Source organism: Lissotriton vulgaris, chromosome 2_1, assembly GCF_964263255.1.
Source record: "Lissotriton vulgaris chromosome 2_1, aLisVul1.2, whole genome shotgun sequence".
Classification (NCBI taxonomy): domain Eukaryota; kingdom Metazoa; phylum Chordata; class Amphibia; order Caudata; family Salamandridae; genus Lissotriton; species Lissotriton vulgaris.
This window is the reverse complement of record NC_141687.1, coordinates 1,271,867,556-1,271,886,093: the sequence shown is the minus strand read 5'-3', so window position 1 is coordinate 1,271,886,093 and position 18,538 is coordinate 1,271,867,556.

Genomic DNA, 18,538 nt, shown 5'->3' with positions numbered 1-18,538 from the left:
TCCGCACAAATGTTTGTGACATCACAGTCAATCAAGTACAATCCCGATAAACTTCTAACTCGTGACAATGCCACATATGCCATACCCTCCTTGAACACAGAACTGCCAATATTCACCAATGCACTGTCTACACTTAAACCTTGCGATTTATGGATTGTCACCGCATATGCCAAGCAAACAGGAAACTGCTTACGGCGAACATATAAGTCTTTAACAAGCAAAAACCTAGCAGAGCAACGACCAATTAGCTGTACTTCCTCAATGCCATCAAATTTAATTTTTAAAAATTCAATTCCATCTCTACTTCTGTATTTCTCAAAATCAACAACATTACCCATTGATCCATTTACCAGACCTCTTTCAACATGTAAATTCCTTCTCAAAATGATTCGGCAATTTAAGCACACATTCAAAGTCTTTTCAAAACCCGCAGTTTTAGATATAGTCTTCTCTAATGAATCCAATTTTGATTTCAAATTCTCAGACTAAATAATTGTTGATCCCATATGCTCTATTCTGTCAATAGCTTCCAGTTTCACAATCTCTTGCTTTTCTAAATGCAACATTTTGTTGTTGAAGATGGCAAATTCTGCAAGAGTTGGCATCAAACATATTCCGGATTTCTTCTCAGTAATTTTCTGAAAAATATTCTCAGGCACAACGTCTTGTTCTGGATATAAATTTGACAGTAATCGTGCTTGTAAAGCTTCTTTCCCATGCTCGGTCACTTTTCCAATTCTAACATCTTGTAGAATATTCTTGGAATCTTCATCCTTCGCCTGACGCATATTTTCATGCAGTTCAGCATAATTGAAGTTTAACCATATATTGACGTTGCCAATGCTCCCTAGGCACTTCCTGGTATCTTCATGCGTGAGCATTTTGAACACAGGTTGTCCTTTCACTGGTGTCAGCTGCAGAAGATCTCCGAAAACAATGATGTGTTTGCCACCAAATAACACATCATACTCAGTTTTAAGAACTTCTTGCATTCTCAAATGCACAAAGGCAAGCATGACATTGGAAACCATGCTTACTTCGTCAATGATAAGAAGTTTCATTTTCCTCAAGACTCTTGAAACTTCACAACAAGCATCTCCAGATAACTTGTGGTATTGTAATGTGTTGTCATGCTCCACTGGCAGCATCAGTAGACGATGCAAAGTAATACCTTTAATGTTATGTGCTGCCAGTCCAGTTGGAGCGGTGATAACACAAGACAGCGATGACTCAGTCCTTTCCTGCAAATAACAAGAAATTGCTTTAATGAGGAAACTTTTTCCAGTTCCCGCTTCTCCACTCACGTACAGTCGGACAGGCTTCAACGACGTACACGAGCACTCTTTCTTCTCATGACTTAATCCATGATCAATTTGCTTGGTAACTTCGTCATATATTTTCCTCTGCTCAACGTTGAGTTGTTTTTCCAAGTCTTCTAAGTTAACCGCATTCTCCTGAGCATGTGCCATGGCTCTTTCCACTTCATTCATAGCAGTGGCAGCTTCATTATCGATAACAGGTCCTCCTAGTGGATCCTGACTCAATGAAACAGAACTCTGACTGTCCTGAGAACTGTCTCTGGCAATCTCGGCTGCAATCGTTGCTTCCTGCTCAATTTCCAAAGTCAACATTTCTTGATATTTGGGAAAAGCAGGACATTCTATGTTCTCCTTGGCGGCAGTGAAAGAGTCTTCGTAACAGAGGAAATCTCCAAGCAGTTCCTCTTCTGCACGCCAAAGCTTGAAAAGTTGCAAAAGTGCTAAATAGAAAAACTCCTTTTTTTCTGGAGATTCGCCACTCAATTTTCGATGGTTTACCAAGTGGCATTTTCTTTGCTTGACCAGACATCCCTCACTTCCAATTACAGCATACACTCCTTTCTCAATATCTTCTTTAATGTTCCTCTTGAATATGTCATTTTGTAGAACCTCATACAAACAAACATTCTCAAGGTGACTACTTCGATTTGGATAACATGTATCCAACATGTTGGTCTTCAAAATGTCGGTACTGTTTGGCTCCTTTTCCGCCAAATACTCGATTTCCCGCACAGGTTTCAGAACTCGATTATGCGTTGCAGCAAGACCAAGACTCGCCCAAACGATACTCCTGGATTTGGCATAGAGACTTGCTGAAGACAACCGGTCAGAACATTCGTAAGCTCCGATTTCTCGATGTGACAACATCTTCAGACTGAAACTGTACAACTTCTTGCTGAGGCTCTTTTCATGGGAAATGTCCTCCCACATATCTTTCAATTCTGTCTTTTCTTTTTTGGTGATGTAAGATGTCACATACCGAGCCACAGCCATACAGTTATCAGCCACAAACTGTATATCCATGTTAGCATTCCACATGGACAAAATCACTGGGTTATAGTCATTGATGTACTTGGACTCTTCGTTCCTTTTCAAATTGTATGTATTTTTGGGTGATTTCCTCGTCACATTATGTCGCAGAGAAGACATCAAACTGTTTACTCTTCCTTTAGAAATCACCGGTCGTGGAAAGTTGAAACGACATTTGGTGTAGAACTTGTCCTTGTTTCTGAATTAACGACGACAGTACTTTCCACAACGATGGCTTTGGAAACGTAGAACTTGTTCTCTTAGGCTTTTCTTCTCCTTTGCGTTTGGAACAGCACACGTAGAATACTGTTCTATGAAACTCATCACTAAGTCATCCGGATCTGTTCCAAATTTAGGGGCATCCTTGATCCACAGCAGCATATGTATATGAGGAGCACCTCTTGCTTGGTACTCCTTTCTCCAGAAGAAATCCAACACCTCTCTAAGAGGTGGATTCTTCTTATTCATGATGAAAGACATCATAGCTTCAAATCTATGATTGAAGTACCTGCATACATTGACTGGATCCAAAGAGCACAATTCACCGGGTGTCTTGAATTCGATGTTTTTAATGTTTCCATTTGCCTCTCGTAGAAATTCAAGTAAGTCTTCCCAGCCATACTCGGCACAGCTCAGAGTGAGGAACCATGTTGGAGTTCCTAAGTTCCTCAGCATACATTTTAAATCACCATGACGACGGTACCAGTACTCATTAGTACCATGCTGACACGCTATGACATTGACTTTATCCATAAAGTCACTTGCCGAGATGTTTCGCATCTGTATACCACTTTTCAAGATGTGGTTCACTGCATATGACAGTCCAGACAGATCGCTTTCAAACAGGAGATGAAACAAATAGGGAATGCATTGTCGAAACCTAGCATCTTCTGCATACAATCGTAAAGTCCGGTATTCAGAAGCAGGAATTTGATGAGGTCGCTCATCATATCTTCCTCCTTCACCTGTTAGAAATAGCTGTGGGAAACACCGAGCTTCCAAACTTTCCTCCCAAACACTAATGGGACTCCCTTTGGCTTGTTTCATTTGAAACAACTCAATAGCATTCCCCATGACTTCCTTGGAATGCAAAGGATGAACACTATAATGTTCATATATTTCTTCACTTTTAGAGGCTTCTACTTTCTCAATTTGGCCAGCACACAAATCGCTATCCTCTTCATCACTTACTTCCTCTTCTGCAACATATACATTCTTATAGTACTTATTATTTTTTTTCAAATACAATGTTGCCTTTTTGACTTTCCTAACATCCACTAAATCTTGCCATTCTTTCTTATTCTTTGTCGGAACCCCATTAACTAAGATAACCAGAGGTTCCTCTTCCACTTTTTCTACTCCAATTGTGTTAATGTTTTTGTTCAAATCTAGAGGCAAATAAACAACTCTTCCCTTTAATCCTCTCTGTAAATCTGATGGAGGCAACTTCCCTGTCTTTGGCTCCATTCTTACAATAGCCTGAAAGGGATGGATACTTTGAATCAAAATAGATTCATAAGTATTTAAATCCTTCAATTCAGAAGGAATCTCAACCAATTCCAGATTATTATGAACCGCCCTAGAAGGCATCTGGTTTTGGTTTAATTTGTTACAACAATAAGTACACACACGTTGATCCGATCCCAAATCAAAACAATTTTCTACCATCAAGTATGTTGCGAAATCCTTCCATTCACTATTATTTTCCCTTTCACTTTTTGCATATAAATCCACTAACTTACTCTGATTCTTATAATAAGTGCGTCGACAACACACACAACTGAAATTAGGCCTCTCACTTGATTTCACCTGAAACGTGGCAATTTCCTTCTGAAAATTATCTGTACTGGAAACCTGTACATTATCTTCAACATTACCCTCTACTTCTGGGTCAATTTGAACATTCTCATCTTTACTTCCAAAGTAACAGAACTCAATTTCTTCACAAATATTCTTCTATTTCAGAACCATGCAAAAGAGCAGCGCATAATTGTTTAAGCATAATTGCTGGACTCTTAGCATAATACAACATTCTCACTAATTTCCTCACTTTATTATGATGCACTGCTAGCATCCTGAAATGATGAAAAACACTCTGGCATACTCTCCTGGAAAGACAAGCCAGTGAATGACCATGCAAACCTGTCACTTCTCTCACTCTGCAAGGATCTAATTCTTGCAACAACTTCATTTTCTGCTTCAAACTTTTCTTATTAAATGTCCGTACAAAATCACAAAGCAAATTGATGGAATCCTGTCGCACACTGCAAATACTACTACACTTCCAAATGTACACAGGACCCTTAGGACGTCTTCCTAAAACCTCATTACCTAACACCTCTTCTGTCTCTGTTGTCACAAGTTTTTCTTTTTCAACTGGACAACCATCTTTCACTTCATAAGCTCGGCCACTGGTGTCAACTGCAAGCACCAAATCATTATCCTGGAAATAACTCTCCTCATTAAAAAATGCCTCACAACTTGAACTATGCATCCATTCTCCGGAAAAAACTTCACAAAAATTACTACGATTAACTACTCTCTTCCATCTACTATTTGATTTGAAATCAGAAATTACCTTGTTTAGTTTCCTAATTCTATTGATTACCAAAATTAAATAACTTTCGCTTAATTTCGAAAGCCTGGTCAATAATTTTCTCTACATTTTTCTTTTTCTTATAAAATGCCACTTTCTATTGGCCTTTCTTAATATTTTTTAACAAATTGACTATTATCCTGTTGCGGATCATTCGTTTTCGAATGTCCCTAAACTGTTGTTTCCTTCTACTATCATGCACAGAGGTATCTCTTGCTCTAGCAGTAACATTTTTGATTGGTCTTTCCTTTCCGTTTAAATTGCTTCTCTTTTTCTGGACTGAAACATTTTCTGTAGAAATACTTTTTTTACTACAAATATTTCTTATGAATGTTTTCGTGGTCTTACCCGGTGCTTTCTTGGTGACTTGACAAGTTTATTTTGTAGAGGACTGCTGCAGTAATAGATGAACCTGCTGTCTTTGACGTTTTGTAGCCTTTCTAATTCGATTCTTAGTTGGCATTTTCAAATTTTGAAATGATCTGCAGTTGAATCTGTGGTAAAATATAATAAAAAATGTTATAAACCACTATTACCAAACAGTAAATCAATAACAGTCATCAAAAACTTAACACCCTACTTATTATTTTAACATAGAACAATTTTTAGTGCATTGGCAAATTTAGCAAAGAAATTGAATGCTTCTACATTTTACCTGTGTTGTTTTATATGTGACAAAATCACAAAGCAACAAAACACCTATATAAAACCTGACGCAGGTTTCATGTGGCACAGGACTTTACAGCATGACACATCTGCCTAGATGCATCAAGTTGTAAATAAGTTGCCACATAGCAAATCTTTTGCACCACCACTGCGTCACAAAAGTGACGCACAGTGGTACAAAACAGGCATACACCTATCATAAATCTGTCCCTAACCTTTTAAATGATTGATTCAGGATGACGATAAGGTGTGGCCTATCCAGAGGTTTGTTTGGGCCCAGATCTTTGGACTGGGGTGAATGTGTGACATTGATCCACATTCGGTCCATCACCTGTTTTGTTTGTTTGAGGTGAGGCCTACTCACGGTTGCAGATGAGATTTACGCTTGTTGAAGAATACAGAGGAGATAATACATGTGAAGGCCTACCAATGAAGTAAGTGATGTCCACTTCACTCTTGAAAAAAGGCCAGATCTCTTTTGTGTCCGTGGACAGACCTAAACTTCATCTGCACAATGTTATTCATAAACTTAGGAAACACAGGTGATGTAATTGAAAAATGTGGGGTTTCTTTTCCTCAATTCACAATTACATCACCTGTGTTTCCTCAGTGACTTAAAATGTCCTTAAGACACATGAAAGCGTTTTTTGATTGCCCTTGCACCATTTTTGGGTCATTTTTAACATGGCTATGTAACTCCAAGAATCAAAATCTAAATTTGCCAAGCACAGGTGGGAGCATATTTACAAGAAACTTGCCCCACGGAGAAAGCTCTTCAATTTAAATGGGAAAAAATAACATCATAGACACTCAAATGCCTTATAAATATGCCCAAACAACCTATGAAGCTCTAGAAGTACATATCCAGAAATGTAATTGATTTCACAAAAACGTTTTTAAACACAACATATAAATCAATTGTATACCTACATTCAAGAGGAAATGACTTAAAATGTCCTTAAGACACATGAAAGCGTTTTTTGATTGCCCTTGCACCATTTTTGGGTCATTTGTAACATGGCTATGTAACTCCAAGAATCAAAATCTAAATTTGCCAAGCACAGGTGGGAGCATATTTACAAGAAACTTGCCCCACGGAGAAAGCTCTTCAATTTAAATGGGAAAAAATAACATCATAGACACTCAAATGCCTTATAAATATGCCCCAAACAACCTATGAAGCTCTAGCAGTACATATCCAGAAATGTAATTGATTTCAAAAAACGTTTTTAAACACAACATATCTGTTTCAGCTTACATGAGAGACCATGGAATGGGCTCCATGTACAACAATAACTTGCGTTACTGCATGCAAGATATCTACACAGAATGTGCAATTACAATTTCTCAAAGAAGATATTTGTATATCACTTGAAACAAAGCAACATTTTAAAAACACAGCTTTCTTAATAATTTTCTCCTTAAATCATACTATTCTCTATCTAAATTAAATAAATCTTTTCTCACCTTAGCAAATACTTTTTGAGTTTCAAAACAGTCTCAGAAATACACCAAATTGTCTTCAGCAGAACAAAGAGTATGCATTCAAGAGGCTGCAGCTATAGAAAGCACAGAAATGCTGATATTCATTACACATATCTCTCATGTTAGCCAATCAAAACTCTTCCCTCACTTTTTTCAAATCAAAACCCTTCCCCCCTCTGCCCTCTCTGCCTTTTTTGCATAGCAACCGCCTCCTGAAAGACCTCTGATGTTTGCAAGTTCACACAACAATGTTTCAATTGAACTCTGAACTCTCAGTGCACCTGCGTATCCAGTGCAATCTTTCATTAAATGTTTTTTCCTTGACCATTCAAATTACATCTTTCAAAGAACACATCCATGCACCCTAACTTTCTGTTTTCAGAAATGGAAATCCACCAATCACTGCTAGTGAATCATTAGCACTGAAACTCCACAGGTTTTTTTTCTTTACAAACTCCTACTGTTTCATCTGCCATTTCATTACCACACTTCATCTGACTGCAGCAGAAACTTCTCTCACCATGTTCACTGTCTGAATTGTTGGACATAGTTACATCTACTGGGCTTAAAGGTATGCTGAGAACAGAAATTTACCTAACCTCAATTTACAAGATGTGGAAATTAAGTGGTTTGGCCACAGAGGATTAAAATGTCACCAATTGATACCATTGGTGAAAACCTTTATGCATTTGCCAAAACCTGACATGTTAATTTCCATAGGGCGTTTGGCCTCACTTTTAGCTCGAACGGCTGAATGGATTTGCACGAAACTTGGCAAAATTGTAGGGACTGTTAGCCCGATGTGCCTTTGCTAGGTCTCAATATATGTGCTCCAGTGGATTTTGAGAAATTAACGTTTAAAAAAACAGATATATCTGTGACAGTGTCCCGGGTAGCGCTCCGGTTCGCGTACTTTTTGCATAACGGAACTTTGCGAAGCGAAGCTGATTGGCTCTCCGGTGTCTGTCAACATTCTAAACAGTCCGGAGTGGCCGCCATCTTGTCTCTCGGTAGGATCGAGAGACAAGAGGAGGCCAAAACGAAGGGGCAAATGACCATAAGGGATAATAGTAGATCCTCCCTGACCCCCTAGGTGGAGGCTTTAAAAGGGTCCCGCGGGCAAAAAAAATATGGTTTTTTTTGCGTGGGGTGCGCCCGGTACGCGCACCGGAAAGCGGTCCAGGGAGCGTACTATAAGGAAACAAGAATGATAGACTTTTCAAACATTGTATGTTTATTGATTGTTCGTTTTGTTGTTTTTTTTTGTTTATTTTTATTTACGTAGCAACATGTAGGTACCAATGCAGAGTCTAAAAATAAATAAACGCTGTCTCGTTTGTAGATATCTTGCAAGTTGTTTCAGAAGTTATTGTGGTATATAGAATTCATACCATAGTCTGTATGGAAAGCCGAAACAATATGGAGGCAGGAGATGATAAAGAGATGTTAAATACACATTGGAGATAATATAGTTGGAGAAAGGAAGTAACTATGAGCAAACTTACTATGTAACACAAACAAGTTGTACAGTATATTTTAAGTCTCACTTTATATTATATCTATTTTGGTACTATTTCATAATTTATATATAAAAAAGAATAATGTCTCAAACAATTTTTAATTTTAAAATTTAAATTTATTGTTAAGATTTTTCAAAATCTAAAAGAATATGTAACATCAATTCATCAGGTATGTCCTCTTTTTCATTCCATGATTCATATTCTTCTACACATTCAATTAATTCTTCATCTAATATGTCATCCAAAAAGTCATTTTCATCATTTTCTTCATTTGGATTGTTTTCAATCTTTATTTGAAAGGAAATATTATTTTCTTTCTGTTGTGCTTCCATTTTTTTGCTGTAAATTGCATAAAAAATAAATATATCAGTAGAGATAAGTTACTGTTGGGTTAAAGTTCAGGCAGGTACTTGTGAGTTTTTAACAGTGAAGTTATCTTTGGGCACTGTATGGATTCAGGCAGGAAGTAGAACTATTACAAAGTGCCTGTGATGAAGACTAAGTAAATTCATAATTATACCATAGAAGCCTAACTCAATCCATAATTATAACAGAGAAGCCTATCTCAAATTCAAATTCAAATTCAAATTTAGCTTTATTCGATTTAACTGATAAAATCATAAAAGCATACAAGTACATTTTATACAACAAATTAAAAAAAAAAATTCCCCATCGTAACATTTATAAGAATCTATGAAACAGTTTTCCAGATGTAAAAAAGTCGATGATGAAGTTACGGCAATCGGCCTCATGTTAAAGTGTCTAATAAATTTTAAACATGTAAGGCTTACAGCATAGAATTTCTGTATTTCATCACTGACATTAAAAAGCGGGAAACGACAAAAATGACATACACCTCATCTAACAGGAGTAACTTCAAATGAGCAGTTTTGCATGTTCTTATGCCCCAGTGTTTAAGAAGAGGTAAGAGGTACAATTTCCTTGGGGCAGAATACAGTTTGCAGAAGAACATAATATGAATGTTACTTTGTGATGAATGATCATCGCATGGGCAAATTAGGTTCGGCGAGATCCAATCATTTTGTTTTGGAAGGGTGACCATACGGAAGAAAGTTCCTAAACGCAGCCTGGTAAGAAGCATATGAGGATAAGGTGCAGTTTCAGTCCTGAGATACAATTGCAAACCTTCGATGGGGGTGATTATTTGGTAACTCAGGGTAGTATTTTTGAGTTTCTCAGTGTCCCATCTAACGCCTTCCAGGTGTGTGATAAAAAGTTTTTTGAGAGCTGACCTGGACAAATGTTCTAAGGACTCTGGGTCGTCATAGTATTCAGGATGTCCAATCTTAGAGAACATCAACCGGACGTGTCGCAGCCATTTGATTTTGCATGCAGCATCCAAGTTCATACAATCCGTGATGATTTCTCTATTAAATTGGCATTCCATAGTGGTCCAGATTTTGTGCCAAAGCAAACACGGTGATAGCTTTATGGTGTCGCTAAGGTATTTGAGGCCAGTCTCAATGTGAGTCATAAAGGTTGATGTAGATTTACTCACACCTAATAAGTAACGAATAAAAAGATTCTCGCAGATTTGGAGTGAGGACACATCTTCAAAGCCCCATAGGCCTGCTCCATAGGTAACTGTCGCTACACATTTGGCTTGGTAGATCTGTATCATCTCAGCAGTTGGTTTACCCCCGATTTTAGCTGCAAAAGTTCTCAGGGCCCCAATAGCACGGGTAAAGGCAAGCCTCCTAGCTGATACTGCATATTTCCAGGCTCCTTTCCTCTCAAAAACAACACCCAGGTAACAAAAAGTGTCTGTACTCTCAATTCTTTGCTCGTCAAGATATATCGAACATTGTGGCCTTTTGCTTTTTTGGGTGCACGGCATGGAGAAAGTTTTAGAGATGTTCACTTTCAGATTTCTTTTCCCCATGTAGGATGAAAATTCTCTTACCGCTCTCTGCAACCCTACCTTAGTCCTAGACATAATTGCCGCGTCGTCGGCATATAATAGGATGGGTACAGGCCTACCATTGACAGCTGGATAGTCACTTGGCAGATTTGTTAAATGCTCTACAATAGAGTTGATATAAAACCTAAATAGAAGGGGCGCAAGTATGCAGCCTTGCCTAACCCCTCTATTTATGGCAAACTTCTGAGTACATTGCCCCTGGTTCCCGAACCTCACTCTGGCACCGGCATCTCTGTACAGTTCTTTTATAAATACCACGATGGTAGGATCCACCCCAATAAGCTCCAATGTTGACCAGAGCTGCAGATGATCCACACAATCAAATGCTGAGCTAAGGTCAAGAAATGTAACAAACAGGTCCCCTTTTTTGGCCTCAGTATATTTGGACATCAATAGGGACAGGTTTAAGCATTGTTCCTGGGTACCCAATCCCTTTCGGAAGCCATATTGGAGTTCCAAGATGACCTTTTTTTCTGTCTCCCAGTGCTGAATTCTCTTAAGGACGATCCTTCCTGCGATTTTCATGAGGCCGTCCAATAACGATATAGGACGGTAGCAAGCAGGATCGTCCCTACTTCCCTTTTTAAAGATGGGCACCACAATAGCGTCTGACCAGGTGTTAATTAAGCCGCATTTGTTTCCCATATTTAAAACGTTAGTTAAGAGGAGAGCCCAAAATTCCAGATTTGTTTTATAGACATCCACTGGTGTGTGGTCCGGGCCAGGGGCTTTCCCTGAAGGGCTTTCCCTAATCGCATTTTCAACTTCTAGGGTGGTAAAGACCAAGTCGATTGGGTATGGGGAAACTGGGGGATCACTTAACTGATAGTCCTGCGTAAATTTATTCAAGGATAAGAGTGCCTTTTGTTGATTCTGGTTGTCCCCCTGGCTGTTGGTGTAGAGTTTGCCATAGTGTTCTACCCAGAGCTCTGCCGTGATTGCTACATCTATGCAATTGTCAGTGTCTTTTGTGTTGTATACTGATCTTATCACTTTCCAGAAGAGGTTAGTGTCCTTGTTCCTGGCAGCTTCTCCCAAAGCTTCCCAGGCCTCCCTTTTCATAGTTGCTTTCCGGCGATTGATTTCTCTCTTATACTCTCGTCTGGCCTGGGAAATTTGAACCCTGTTTTTCGGAATGGCGTTTAAAGCTTTCTTCAGATTCTTTAAAGCAGCTGTGCACCTAGAGTCAAACCACCCGGATGCGTGTTTCCCATTCTTTTTGTGGCTCTTGGTTAAAACATCTTTTATGTACTGCTGAATATTAGCGAAAGCTGCCATAATCGCCTTAGGATCAATATCTTCTTCTAAACAGACAAATATGTCTGCAAAACAGGATGATATAAGATTGTGAAAGAAGATTGTGGGGTTCAATTTCTCCCACTTTAACACATAGCCATTTATCTTTGTTAAGGTGACCTCTAGTGGATAAAGTGGGCCTCTAGATTCCTTTGCTTTCTCCACTGGGAGCCTAACCCCAAAGGTAATAGGGTAATGGTCACTCATTGGGTCATCCCCTATCTCCCAAAAAGTTATAAAATTGGGTTTAGTGGGGGATATCAGTGCAAAGTCAATTGTGGTTTCACAGCCTCTTCCATTATATGTTGGGGCAAAGGGAACTGGGGGAGAGCATGCCTGATTAATGAAGGTGAGATCAAAAGAAAATATAATACTGTTTAGGAGAGACCCCAGATTGGTGTGTGAGAAGTGGAAAGGGCCATCCTCCTCACGATCTGCAAGGCCGCACAAACCTAACTCAGAAAATGGGCAGATGGCACAATTGAAGTCTCCCACCCAGAAAACTGTATGGTCTCCCGTATTTTGATCTCTCACTTTATAGATGTGGTTTGACATTTTATTCAAAATGAGTTCCATTTCATTTACTGGCATATTGTTATAAAAGTTCACCAGTATGACCTTTTGTGTGGTGCCCCATTTAAAAGAAAGGATTTGGAAATATTGGTCAGAGTAGAAGTTGTATACCTTTATATCCCCTACATTCGAGATGTATATGCACAGACCCCCTTTATTGCGACCCTGGGGAGAGGGAGCAGCGGGTGAATGGAATGTTCGATACCCCATAATATGCCTTTCCTCTGCAAGCCAAGTTTCTTGCAGGCAGAGTATACCATGTTTCTGCACGGTCTCCAGCCAAGGTGTGTGCATGATCTTATTGCCTAGACCTGCTACATTCCAGGATAATAGTGAGTGCTTTAGTTCGCTAACTTCCTGATGTGTTTGGCCCACGTTCTCCGTTACGTCTACCGGGACTTGGAAATGTACCCTATCTAGGTGTTGTGTGGCTCGCAGTGGGAGGGGGTGCTGGACAGGGCAGGGTTGTTCCATCACCAAATGGGTCGAGTTGTTAACAATGAGTGGTGAAGTATCACTACTACTGGCAATCATTGCGTGATTTTGGTCACTTGGCCGGGGTGTGGGATCGACGGTTCCCAGTCAATCCACCTGATCTAGGCATCCAAACCTATTCATAGTGGGTGCTCCTTCCCACCAATTGTTGGTGGGTTGCCATCCCTGCCCCTGCCCCTTCCATCTATGATTGTGGGCTATGGTCCAGGCCCCAGGACACTCTACTACCTGTTTTGGAGGGTAAAAAAAGGTAAGGGGTTTAGTGACAATGGCTTGTTCAGTCGGGTATGGGTCCCATGTGGTGATGAGATGGGCTGTATGAGGGTCTGTAAATGACACCACGATGCAGTCTCCTGGTATCGATTTGTAAGTACGGCCCACCCATGGGACTCTCCTGACCATTAGGACCCTACTCCTGTTGGTGTGAGGGAGCTGCCTGTTGACATTTAACCAGTAGATCACTTTGTTCTTTAAGGACCACTGGCTTTCCACAATGTCAGGGTCAAGCGGAGGTACCCCAGCCAAGATAACAACGTAGGGCCCAGCCTCAGGGGGGAGATCAATATAGCCTCCGCGAAAGTTCTGGTGGTTTTGATGTGAATTAGGTATGCGCTCTAAGAGAGGAGTAATAGGGTTGCTCGCCTTCTGGTCAGCTCTAGAAGAAGATTTGGGCTGGACATGTTGTTTGGGCGGTTTTTTCTCTATTTTTGGTGGGTTGACAGCGACATTTGCAATTGTCCTGGGTTTGGGAATTGGAGTAGGTTTGGGTAATGGGGGGGGGGTAAAGGTGAGGGCAAAATTAAAGGGACGGGGGTGGCCTCCTTAGACGCTGAAGCTGCTTTAATGCCAGTGTTAGAGACTGGAGCGGGTTGAATGCCAACGTTACTAACCTGGGGGGGACCCTCAGTAATATGGGGATGTGTTGCTTCCAGCTGTTTTAGGCTAAGCGTGGCCAGGGATACTAAGGTTTTATCCATTTCAAGAAGGTGATTCTCAATACGTGACAGTCTGAGTTCAAAGGGTGTCAATAGTTGTTTTAAGGTGACCCAGACTGTTTGGAGAAAATCTTCATCATCACCCGCTTTATCCATGTCCCTCCCTGACTCATTTTGCCCTCCCATTGTTAAGTTCTCGACAAGGATGGTAGGATTCTCTACAGCAGGGGCAGTAGTGGAATTAAAATAAGTGAGATTGCTATTACCCCCTGTTGGCTGGGTAGCTGGAGGTGATGTTTGTTTAGAATCCCCTGTGTTGGGTAGAGTTCTTCTATGATTGAAAAACTGCTGCCTTGCAATTTTGGCTTTCTTACGAGCATAAGCAGATTTTGCATTGTTTTTCTTTTTCGGACCTTGGCGACCTGGGTTTGTACTTTTTGCTACAGAAAAGGAAGGGGCAGTTGTGTCCGGCAAAGTGGTAGGGTTTCCCTGTTCAATAGGCGGTTGGCCCTCACTAGGTTTGGAGGTCATGGGTGAGAAGATAAAGGAAGAATCTAATGGTGGTGGAGAGGAAGAAGGGGGGGAGTGATGAACATCGGCGAGAATCAACAAAGGGGGGGGACGTGCAGCCTGTTGGGGAGATGCAGCAGACGCTATGTTTCCCAGGGAAGATTTTTTAGAATTTGCAAATGTTTGGGAGAGTCTGCGCGCAGCGTCTAACTCGATTGAAACCCTCTTCTGCGTTTTTGTGATTTCGGCATCTATTGCCAAATTTGTTTTTACAAGGAAATCGTCCAAGGTACCTTTTGGCTTAGTTAAACCCAGCGCAGTCTTACTGCGACTCCCCCGAGTACACATAATGTATAAAAGTTATGATTTCTAAATGGCACTCACTAAACTCAAGGTCCAGGCACGATAATGATGGAAAGAACCAAGGGGGGGGGGCCAGGCCAGTCCACTTAGTCCTCGAACGGCCTCAAACGGTCCCGCCCTTGTCCCGGGCTTCTCCCGGCGCCCTCCCGCGCAGCGGGAAAGACTGCTCCTCTTAAAGAAGCACAAGGGTGGCCTAGGGGGCGTGGCCGGCAGGGAGAGGAGCCCAGCTGACAACGGGCGCGCGGGGACTCCTGGGAGTTTGAGTCCACCCGCTCTACCCTCGCAGCCCTGCCGGTGTCCACACGAAGCCCCTAGCAAGTGTCCCACAGCCGCCTGAGTCCGCGAAGCGGGACCCGCGCAGCGGGTCCGGCGAGCAGCAGCGGCTCAGCAGGCTGGATTTAGGTGATGCGGAGGTCCGTGGCGTGACAAGGATTCCTGTTGAAGTTTTCCACTCCTGTGTGGGCTGGAGGCGCTTAAGTGGTGTTAAGTTGGAGGCGTGGCCGGCAGGGAGAGGAGCCCAGCTGACAACGGGCGCGCGGGGACTCCTGGGAGTTTGAGTCCACCCGCTCTACCCTCGCAGCCCTGCCGGTGTCCACACGAAGCCCCTAGCAAGTGTCCCACAGCCGCCTGAGTCCGCGAAGCGGGACCCGCCCAGCGGGTCCGGCGAGCAGCAGCGGCTCAGCAGGCTGGATTTAGGTGATGCGGAGGTCCGTGGCGTGACAAGGATTCCTGTTGAAGTTTTCCACTCCTGTGTGGGCTGGAGGCGCTTAAGTGGTGTTAAGTTGGAGGCGTGGCCGGCAGGGAGAGGAGCCCAGCTGACAACGGGCGCGCGGGGACTCCTGGGAGTTTGAGTCCACCCGCTCTACCCTCGCAGCCCTGCCGGTGTCCACATGAAACCCCTAGCAAGTGTCCCACAGCCGCCTGAGTCCGCGAAGCGGGACCCGCGCAGCGGGTCCGGCGAGCAGCAGCGGCTCAGCAGGCTGGATTTAGGTGATGCGGAGGTCCGTGGCGTGACAAGGATTCCTGTTGAAGTTTTCCACTCCTGTGTGGGCTGGAGGCGCTTAAGTGGTGTTAAATTGGAGGCGTGGCCGGCAGGGAGAGGAGCCCAGCTGACAACGGGCGCGCGGGGACTCCTGGGAGTTTGAGTCCACCCGCTCTACCCTCGCAGCCCTGCCGGTGTCCACACGAAGCCCCTAGCAAGTGTCCCACAGCCGCCTGAGTCCGCGAAGCGGGACCCGCACAGCGGGTCCGGCGAGCAGCAGCGGCTCAGCAGGCTGGATTTAGGTGATGCGGAGGTCCGTGGCGTGACAAGGATTCCTGTTGAAGTTTTCCTATCTCAATCTCTAACTCTTACAGAGGGACAGTATATAACTATCTGAAAACGTTTACAAATTACCATAACATAGTTCTCATTTCAAATTTTTAAAATAACTTCTTACCTTTCAAAAAGAAGTTTAATTTGTCAGTGAAAATGCTCTTCAAATGTACTTCAGGAAGTAGTAGTCAAAATGGCTGTGTTTCTCTCTCTTTCTTTATATATATTCAGGTACATAACCAATCAAATGTCATGATATAATAGTAGAAAATGAAAGTAACATTTTAATTGGTTGTTAATTCCAACACTTCATATGTGTTTTGTGAAGTAATTTTCCTCAGGATATTTAGAGAGGTCTACATGCTAAATGGCTAAATGGAATTCCAACCAAATTTGTGAAAATGGTAGGGATTGGTATGTAGTATGAGCTAATGTATATTTGGTGAAAGTGTCTCCAGTGGTTTTTCTGTAAATTACTTTCCCACCTTTTTTGAGTGAGTGCTTGTCAGTGCGTGTCCCGGTACGCGAACCTGCAGCGTTACGGGAGTCCTCCATTTTGTGTTTCGGTAGAATTGAGATACAAGATGGAGGGTAAATAATGTTCAGAATGGGTAGAAGGGGGCACAGTAGACGTATCCTGACCCCCTAGGTTTTATGAGGGTGACAGAGGAGGCTCATATATGTCGGAAAAAAAATTGAATTTTTCGCGTGGTTAGCTGCCGGTACGCGAACCGGGTAGCGAACCGGGAAGCGAACATAAGTGAAAATTAGTGGAAAAAGGTACATTCGAAATTTTAAAAGAGTAATTAAAGTTAAGGTAGCTCTGAAAAGAGCTTTTGGGTTCTGTGTAAGTTCTAGGTACTTATAAGTAGGTACCAATACACAGTCTTAAATTTTGTATGAAAACTCTGTTCCCCTCATCTGAGAAGTGCACACCATCTCCTCTGTAGATATCTTGCATGTAATAACGCAAGTTATTGTTGTAGATGCAGCCCATTCCATGGTCTCTCATGTAAGCTGAAACAAACTTATTTACATGCTTCCTCGATTTCTCAATTTGTGGACAAAATTGATTGGACCACCTCCATTTTTGTCTCTGGCAAATATTGGAATATACCAAGGCAGTTTGAGGAAAAAGTGCCATCAATTGCTCAAAGGTGTCCTTTAAGAGCATTTCCAGACCTACCCCAGTCAAAGTGCCCAAATAATTTCCTCCACAGTGCACTATTATGAGGTCAGGGTTTGGCAAATGTAAAAAGGTTTTCACCAATGGTATCAATTGGTGACATTTCAATCCTCTTTGTCCAATCCATTTGATTTCCACATTTTGTAAATTGAGGTTGTGTAAATTTCTGTTATCAGCATACCTGTGAGCCCAGTGGATGTAGCTATGTCCTAGAATCCAGACAGAAAACATGGCGAGAGGAGGTTCTGCTGTAGTCAGATGAAGTGTGGGAATGAAATGGCAGTTGAAACAGTGGAGTTTGTAAAGAAAAAAACTGTGGCATTTGAGTGCTAATGATTCATTAGCAGTGATTGGTGGATTTCCATTGCTGAAAACAGAAAGTTAGGGTGCATGGATGTGTTCTTTGAAAGATGTAATTTGAATGGTTAATAAAAATGATGTTATGAAAGATTGCAGTGGATTAGCAGGTGTACTGAGAGTTCAGAGTTCATTTGAAACATTGTTGTGTGAACTTGTAAACATGAGAGGTCTGGCAGCCAGTAGTTGCTATGGAAAAAGGGCAGAAAGGGCAGAGGGGGGAAGGGTGTTGATTTGAAAAAAGTGAGGGAAGAGTTTTGATTGGCTGACATGAGAGATATGTGTGATGAATATGAGCATTTCCGTGCCTTTGTTGGTTCCAGCCTCTGGAGTGCATACCTTTTGTTCTGCTAAAGAAAAATTGGTGTGTTTCTGAGACTGTTTTGAAATTCAAAAAGCATTTGTTAAGGTGAGATATCGTTTCTTTATTTTAGATAGAGACTAGTTTGCTTTTTTGAGAAAATAGGAAAGCCAGCTGTGCATTTAAAATGATGTTTTGAGTCAAGTGTTTGCATTATGTTTTCAAAGAAAATTTTGCATTCTTTTACCAATTGTAATTGCAGATAATGTAAAGTATTAGTACTGACAAGGTGTGGTTGTACATAGGAGCTGTGCTGTGTTTTCAAATTATGATCAGAAAATCGTTTTTAAGGAAAAGGCATGCTTTTAAAATTTATGAGAATTTATTTACTTGCGATGTGACTCCTGCAATGCGTCGCTTTTGCGGAACAGATGCATGATGCATCTGTGTTGTTATTGCGCCATGGTGCTCCACAGTGTACATGTTAAAAGTGATGCATAAGTTTTGCAAGGGCCTTGTAAATACACCCCTATTGGTGCTTGGCCATTTCAAGTCACTTCCCCCTGGTTCAAGGGCCTTGTAAATACGTCCCCATGTGTGTTTGGTCATTTGTAGTCACTTTCCCCGGTGTGCAAACACATCATTGTTTT